General features: G+C 45.2%; 1 protein-coding gene across 1 annotated transcript in view; it reads left to right on the forward strand.

Moving 5' to 3' along the window:
• The window catches only part of LOC311226196 (glypican-1-like), a 118,069-nt gene that overhangs the window by 1,309 nt on the left and 109,260 nt on the right, over positions 1–7,500 (forward strand).

The raw sequence follows: 7,500 nt of genomic DNA on the forward strand, positions 1-7,500 counted from the left end.
CACCATGAGGGCAGATGACTCATAACGTGACAGGCCTCCTTGCTTATGCTAAGCCAAACATATTTGTCAAGTGTGGTGTAAATGAGACCAGGAGATGCACACATTTGAATATAGAAAATGTTGGTCCGATGGTGGTGTGTACAGTGGAGTTCATCCTATAGGGTTCCTGAATGTGCACCGCAAAATTTGAAAAGATTAGAAGCTATTCCAGTTATCGTGTTCACAACAAGCAGGATATGAATGTTTGGCTTGATGTCGGCAGTAGAGGAAAGGTCAAAGGGTCACCAAAATCAATAGGTTTCTTCGTCGGGGGGTCATGAATATGCACAGCGAATTTGAAAAGATTTGAATGGAAGCTGCGAGAGCTACGGTGTTCACACACAGGCCGTGCCAAGGCGGTGGGCGGGGTGACACCTGAACATCCATGACACTCGGGAGACATAACAACAAAATAGCTCTTGTGCTTTTTATCATTGGTGTTTAGGCTTGAATACAATTAGATTTTTAGGTTTGAGGTTATCTTCCGGGGTTAAAGGTCAAATGTGCAAAACTCTGTCTAGCCTGTTATTGTCTGCCCCATTAGTTGGGTCAAGAACCAACATTCTGTGACCATTCTCTGGCTAAGATGTTTTGATGATTGATTTGACTTCTATGGACCTTTTATAAAATATTTAGCCCCCGTGTCCCTCCGAAAAATCCCGGCATTTTTTGTCAGATGGCCAAATCGAAAATATCTGCTGACGCCATCTTGAAAAATTTACTTTTGATCCAGAGCACCTAGAATCATGTATGAATACACTTTTTTGTGTAAGTCAACCATGACGATTCCAATTCTGACATTAGTTTGACTCTATGACATCAATTTAACCCAGAAATCCAAGATGGCCACCATCCAGTAGAGCAAAAATGTAGAAAGAGACAGCAGAGCGAAAATGTAACTTTTGAATGGGAAAGTAAGATTTGGTGTTTGGGCAGGGCTTCAGACTAACAACTTTCCCAATAGCTAGCTAGCTAGCAACAACAACTAGTTAGCTAATATAGTCATTGTAGCCCTGTGTTTGGGGTTTGTTAACCCTTGTGTTGTGTTCGAAAGCTGTTTCTTTCACGAGTTATTTTGATGATGTTCTGAGCTTGTGCTCAGCCTTCTGTTTCAAAAGGTATCTTGGACCACGCCATCTCGCCATTCCTTGACATGAAGAACTCCTGTTGACCTCGCTCATCCAGGCTTTCTTCTTCAATAGACTGCGAGTGTGTGTGTGTGTGTGTGTGCGCATACGTGCGTGTGCACATGTGTGTGTGCGTACGTGCGTGCATACAATGGGTTTCACGCTGGCTTGAATATGGAGCAGAGGAAGAGCAAGGCTTATTTTCATACATCTTACAATAAACCGCCCAACAAGTCAGTTGTGAATGACATCATGGAGAAGCTGTCTACCATCATCGCAACTAAGCACATGCCCTTCGCCTTCTTAGTGGGAGATCATCCTGTGTACGTCCTCATCACTCTGCTCAAGGCCGAGAACCCAAACAAGTACCATGGCATTGTACCCTTTATTGGTCCCTTCCATACACAGTGTGTGATGATGAGCGCTATCTACAAGCGCTACAAGGGGAGTGAGCTAGGAGATGTACTTGTGGCAGGAGGAGTTATTGCAGAGGGCTCCGTCGACCGTGCACTGAAAGGCAAGCATTACAAGAGGGGGCTGCGTTGCTTGAGGCTCATCTATGAGGCACTCATGAGTCAGCTGGTAAAGGGGAGGCTCATGCCCAACCTGGCTGATGAGACAAGGGAGAACCTTGAGATTCTGAGAGATATGAGTCTCTCCCAAGAACCCCGTGCAGCTGCACATGCGGCACTGGAGGATGATACTGACCTCGAGAGCCTCATCACCAATTTATTCACCCAGGTGGAGGCCAGTGACATGGCGGACTACTGGAGGGACTTCCTGTCTATGACGGATGCACTCATGCAGAATGTGCATGCAGTACATATCTGCAACTTGGATGAGTATGTCAGCTCTCTGCGTGCCATGCTGCCATGGATGGTAGTGTACGACAACAATAGGTATGCTGCCTGACTTCTGGGCAATGCTGACAGCTCTCCCTGCTGATCAGGTCACCTTCCTTCGTACTGACTTCACTCAGTCCATCACAGGCAACCCCTACTCCAACATGGCCTGGGACATGTGGATCGAGTGTACAATGAACAAGGGCAGCAAAATGAAGTCTGGCTGGCTCCCCATCCTCCAGACTGAGAAGCAGCTGCTGGTGCACTCCAGAAATGTGAACAATTTGGCCAAGATCCGGGTGGCTCACAATGCCCTGGCCACACACAAAAAAGCCAAGAGGAAGCACATAGAATGTGGTCCAAAAAGGATGAGAGAAGATGAGCAGCGTGTGCAGGATCTGGTCGCATGCATGCATGAGTTTGATTCCTTCCCATTTGATCCAGCCTCACCCACCCTCCGCACCCTACAGTCAGCCATGCCTGCCTCTGATGAACTCATCGCGGACTTCAACTCAGCCTATGCTGTGGGAGAGGAGAAGTTGACCAGCTTCTTGCAAGACCGAGTGTTCAGTAAGAAAACCTCCCTCCATGCACCCGTCCCTCTGAGCAAACGCTTGACATTTGCCAAGCAGCCCTGCATGGAGAAGCCCGGGGAGGAACTCAAAGCAAGAGCTGCTGAGATGGAGCGGAGTGCTCTCAAGGCAGTGATCGACCTGGTTGAGGTCAGTCAACTTGTGAATCTCTCAGAGTTGCTGGAACATCGTGTTGTCGAGGAATGTGTGGCCTTATTCAACTCCAATGGCACATATAGGAAGACACAGAAGAGCAAGCTCATTCAGAAGCTTTCTCTCCAATCTGTAGATCTGCAAGAACCCTACACCGCTCTTGTCGACATGGGCATGATCTGGAGGATGGCAACCCCATCAGCAGAAGATCGGCAGACACAAGATGGCACCCCATACAAGTGGTTGGACTATGTCCACAAGGTATCATCCATCATCCTTGCCCGCCATGGTGATGCTGACCGTATTTTCTGTGTAAATGACCCGTACGACGTAGCATACTCAACTAAAGATGATGAGCGAGACCTGCTGGTACAAGGTAAGGTACATGTCCCCAACACCTACATGAAGCTGGGCGACCCCTTCCCCTCTGCCAGAGAGTTCAAAACACTGCTGTGTAGCGTCAGCAACAAGGAGCGGCTACAAAAAGTAATATGCAGCTATCTGACTGACCTTGTTGCACAGGGTGTAGATACAGAGATCGTCTACTCTGTTGGCTCCCACTGCACCAACTTGTCAACCCAGCAACCAATGCAGAACTACAGCTTTGACCAGTCTGAGGCTGACACCATCCTCTTCTCTGCTTACACAGTTCTACGTGAGTCAGGCTACAGTGGCCCTGTGGTCATTGATGCAGCCGACACCGATGCCTATGTCATGGCAGCGGTCATCTCTCAACAGCTGCCCGGTATGCTCTGCGTCAAGAGAAAGCAGAACACGGTCTTCTGCCGTGGCCTGGTTACTGAGGAGATGGCAGATTGTATTGTGCAGCTACACTGCATTACAGGTTGTGATGCCAATTCAGGCTTCTATGACAAGGGTAAGTCGTCGGTGTATGACAAGGTGGCAAAGAGCCCTATGGCACGACGGCTGCTCTCGCGGTGTGGAGATAGCCTTGACCTTGAGGAGGAGGTGCTAGAGGAGCTGTTCGAGTTCACACGACATGTTATTTATGGCGACAAGAAGAGTAGCACCATGGCTGAGGCCCGTGCCACAAAGTGGAAGAGAATGAAGAACAAATCATTCATCCATCTCCCTCCAGATGCAGATAGCCTACGCCAACACTGCCTCCGTGCCAACTACTTGGCATATCTAGTGCCCCACCCCTCCCTGAAGCAACACCCTTCGCCACTCGGACATGGCTGGGAGCTGGTGGGTGGTCGCTGTCGCCCTGTCCGCCACACACGACCTGCTCTCCCAACACATCTACCTGCACCAGGGCCAGCTGAAGAAAGTGAGGAAGAGGAGAGTGAGGAGGATGATGATGAGAAGGGAGATGATGATGTATGGAGGAGGAGGGGTGATTCATTGGAATCTGATGATTCAGAATCTAGTGAGGCAGAATGCTCTGATTCGGACTGATCATGACATGTTTAAAGTGGTTTCATTGTTGGGGCGCTCCAGTAGCACACCACATAGCGTGCTGAGTCGCGAAGCGGTCGTCCCGGGTTCGTTTCCCAGTCCCGGCGACCATTTGCTGCATGTCTTCCCTACCTCTCCTCCCATTCTCCCTCTCTCACTCAATCGGTCCTGCGTGGCCATAAAAAGCTGAAAATGCTATAAAGTAAAAAAAAAATTAAGTAAAAAAAAAAAAAAATTGTTTCATTGTTAATCTGTTCAAGTTACAGCTATTTAAGAGAGCATATTTTGAAGTATAATTAGTTATCTTATCATACTGTACATTCATCAATTATTTTGCTGAGATCCTTATGAAGGCAGTTTGTTTAAAGTACAGCAGTACCATGGTAAAATTGGTTTTGACATTAAAAGTTACATTTTCGCTCTACTATATGGTGGCCATCTTGGATTTCTGGGTCAAATTGGGTCATAGAGTCAAACTGATGTCAGAATTGGAATCGTCATGGTTGACTTACACAAAAAAGTGTATTCATACATGATTCTAGGTGCTCTGGATCAAAAGTTAATTTTTCAAGATGGCGTCAGCAGGTATTTTGGATTTGGCCATCTGACAAAAAATGCCGGGATTTTTCGGAGGGACACGGGGGCTAAATATTTTATAAAAGGTCCATAGAAGTCAAATCAATCATCAAAACATCTTAGCCAGAGAATGGTCACGGAATGTTGGTTCTTGACCCAACTACATGTGCTAAATAAAGGCTGTGGTCTCTCTCTCTCTCTCTCTCTATCTCTCTCTCTCTCTCTCTCTCTCTCTCTCTCTCTCTCTCTCTCTCTCTCTCTCTCTCTCTCTCTCTCTCTCTCTCTCTCTCTACCACAGCATCAGCAAATAAACGCGGACAATTAAAGGCAGAGGGCCTCTCAGCCAGGCCGTAATTAGAACAAGAAGAAGCGCTCAATTATCAGACTAAATAAAGATACACATTGATCAGAGTTGTATTTGGAATGAACACAGAAGGAGCGGTGAGCGTCTTGTATTCTGTGAGATTAGCAACAGGGTAACTCCACCCAGGTTTTGTTACTGTATCTTTCTAGGGTGTTGTTCATTGTTCCAAGCAAGCATGATTAGCTTACAGTAATTAGCCTGTGTGAATGTTCTGTATACTGTATATGCTGTATATACCATATATATATATATATATATATATATATATATATATATATATATATATATATATTCTTACTGTATATATATATCTATCTGTACATACCTGCATATAATCCTTTTTACATACCTGTAGATACTATATCTATATCTGCTTACCTACTCTTACTAGTTACGCTGTTGGCCAGTATGATTTATTATAGTGTCTTTATACTAGGGGTGGACGGTATGGTCTAAAATTTATATCCCGGTATAATCTGAAGCATAGACGGTAACGGTATATATCACGGTATCATCGTTTTTGATAAAAAATTTTTTTTTATTTTATATAATATTTTTTATTTTTTTTTATAAAATATATATATTATATAATTAGACTTGTACTTGTATTATCTGCGAGACATCGCCACCACGCAACAAGCTCCACTGTCTGTGTGTACTCTAGTAGCCTCCAGCTACGGCCAGGATTCTCCAGAGCTGCATCTGGACCTATACTCGAGTAGCCTCGAGCAGAGCTACGGCCAGGATTCTCCGGCGCTGCACCTGGACCCTATTGGCATAACGTTACTTAACTGTGCTCAGCAAGCCCTCAGCTCGAATACGCATCGAATCAGTGTTATAAGACATTGATATCAGGAGCTATCTGTAGCTACTGCTAGCCGGATATATAACGTTAATACAACGCCTCAGTGAATTATTTAGTTCAATGGGACATTTCGTTTTGAACGGTGAACTAACTTGCGTTAACGTGAGCTAACGGCTAACGGAGCTATCATACACGTCTACTCTCTACTAGACTTGATGGAGCGTTTGTTGATGTCAGGAGCTATCGGTAGCTGGCCGACTAGATACCGTTCGGTTAGACAATGCCTCATCATGTATTAAACTAAAAGTGAATAGTTGACTGGGTCATTTTGTAACGGTAGCTAAGCTAACGTTAGCTCAGGGAGACGTCCCGTCCCACTAGACTACTAGTAGACCCGTGTTTACATGCGTGCGGGAGGGGCTGGCACTGCGCGAAGCCTCCTAAATAACTTTTTCCAGTTCGCACATATCTATTATCTATGACTAATTCTATCTATTTTTAGGGGCAAATGCGAGTGAAATAGTCGCGCTGTGGTTACATGACGTCATTGCTATTTTAGAGCTGCACTACCGGTTACACGGTATAGGCAAAATCCATACCGTAGAGCAAATTCATACCGTTTATACCGTATACCGTTTATACCGTCCACCCCTACTTTATACCTGTACATATTAAATAATATTACATTACTCTCATATTACTCGGTACATACATCTGCACTACTACCCAGTACTAGTCTAGTCTATATTTTATATATTTGAATAACTACATTGCATATTACCATCACACTTTACTGTTACATTTGCACTCTGGTTGGATGCCAAACTTCTTTTTGTCTGTACTGTACTTGTACTCTATGATGACAATAACATTTGAATCTAATCCAATCTTATCTAATCGTGTGCATCTGTACAAATACGTCCTACTACAGTGGGGTGCTTCTCATTGTCTGCCGTTGTCATAATTGCATGCTGTGAATAATAGTGTTACCTTCTATCTTGTGTCAGGTAATAGCGGTGAGTATATCTCTGCCCCATACAGTACAGACCTGGCTATTATAGTATTACTGTGTCCTCTCAGGCGTGTGTCATTGTCTCAAACGGTTGTAGATAGGCAGGTGTGAGCAGCCTGTGTTCTTCTCAGTAGGTCACCAGGTGCCTGTTAGACAATACGGAGCATCTCAGTCCGGAGATCGGGGTGATCGTTGCCTTTCTGGGTAAATGTTCATTGTCTGGCGAGAGACCTGAATATTGTGAATAGCCTCTGACGTTTCTATATGTTATAGAGCTGTTCTACTGTGTCGTGGTTATAGACCTGTTCTACTGCAGGTGTGTTGTGTTTGCTGGCGTGTTGTCCGTTGAGCTCTGGTTAGGTGAGACTATTCTCTAGGCCTGTGCTGTAGGTGTGTTAGGTGTTACTCTGACCATGCCAGCCCATGTCGCGTGATATAAGTTAGGTTCTTAGTTCATAGACCTAGCCTAACCTGATCACATAGACCTAACCTAACATGCTCTTAGCCTGAAGACCTAGCCTAATGGGGTCACATAGACCTAGACTAACCTGGTCTTAGCTCATAGACCTAGACTAACCTGGTCTTAGCCCA

The sequence above is a fragment of the Notolepis coatsorum genome (genome assembly GCF_963971535.1).
Source record: "Notolepis coatsorum genome assembly, chromosome: 3".
Taxonomy (NCBI): Eukaryota; Metazoa; Chordata; class Actinopteri; order Aulopiformes; family Paralepididae; genus Notolepis; species Notolepis coatsorum.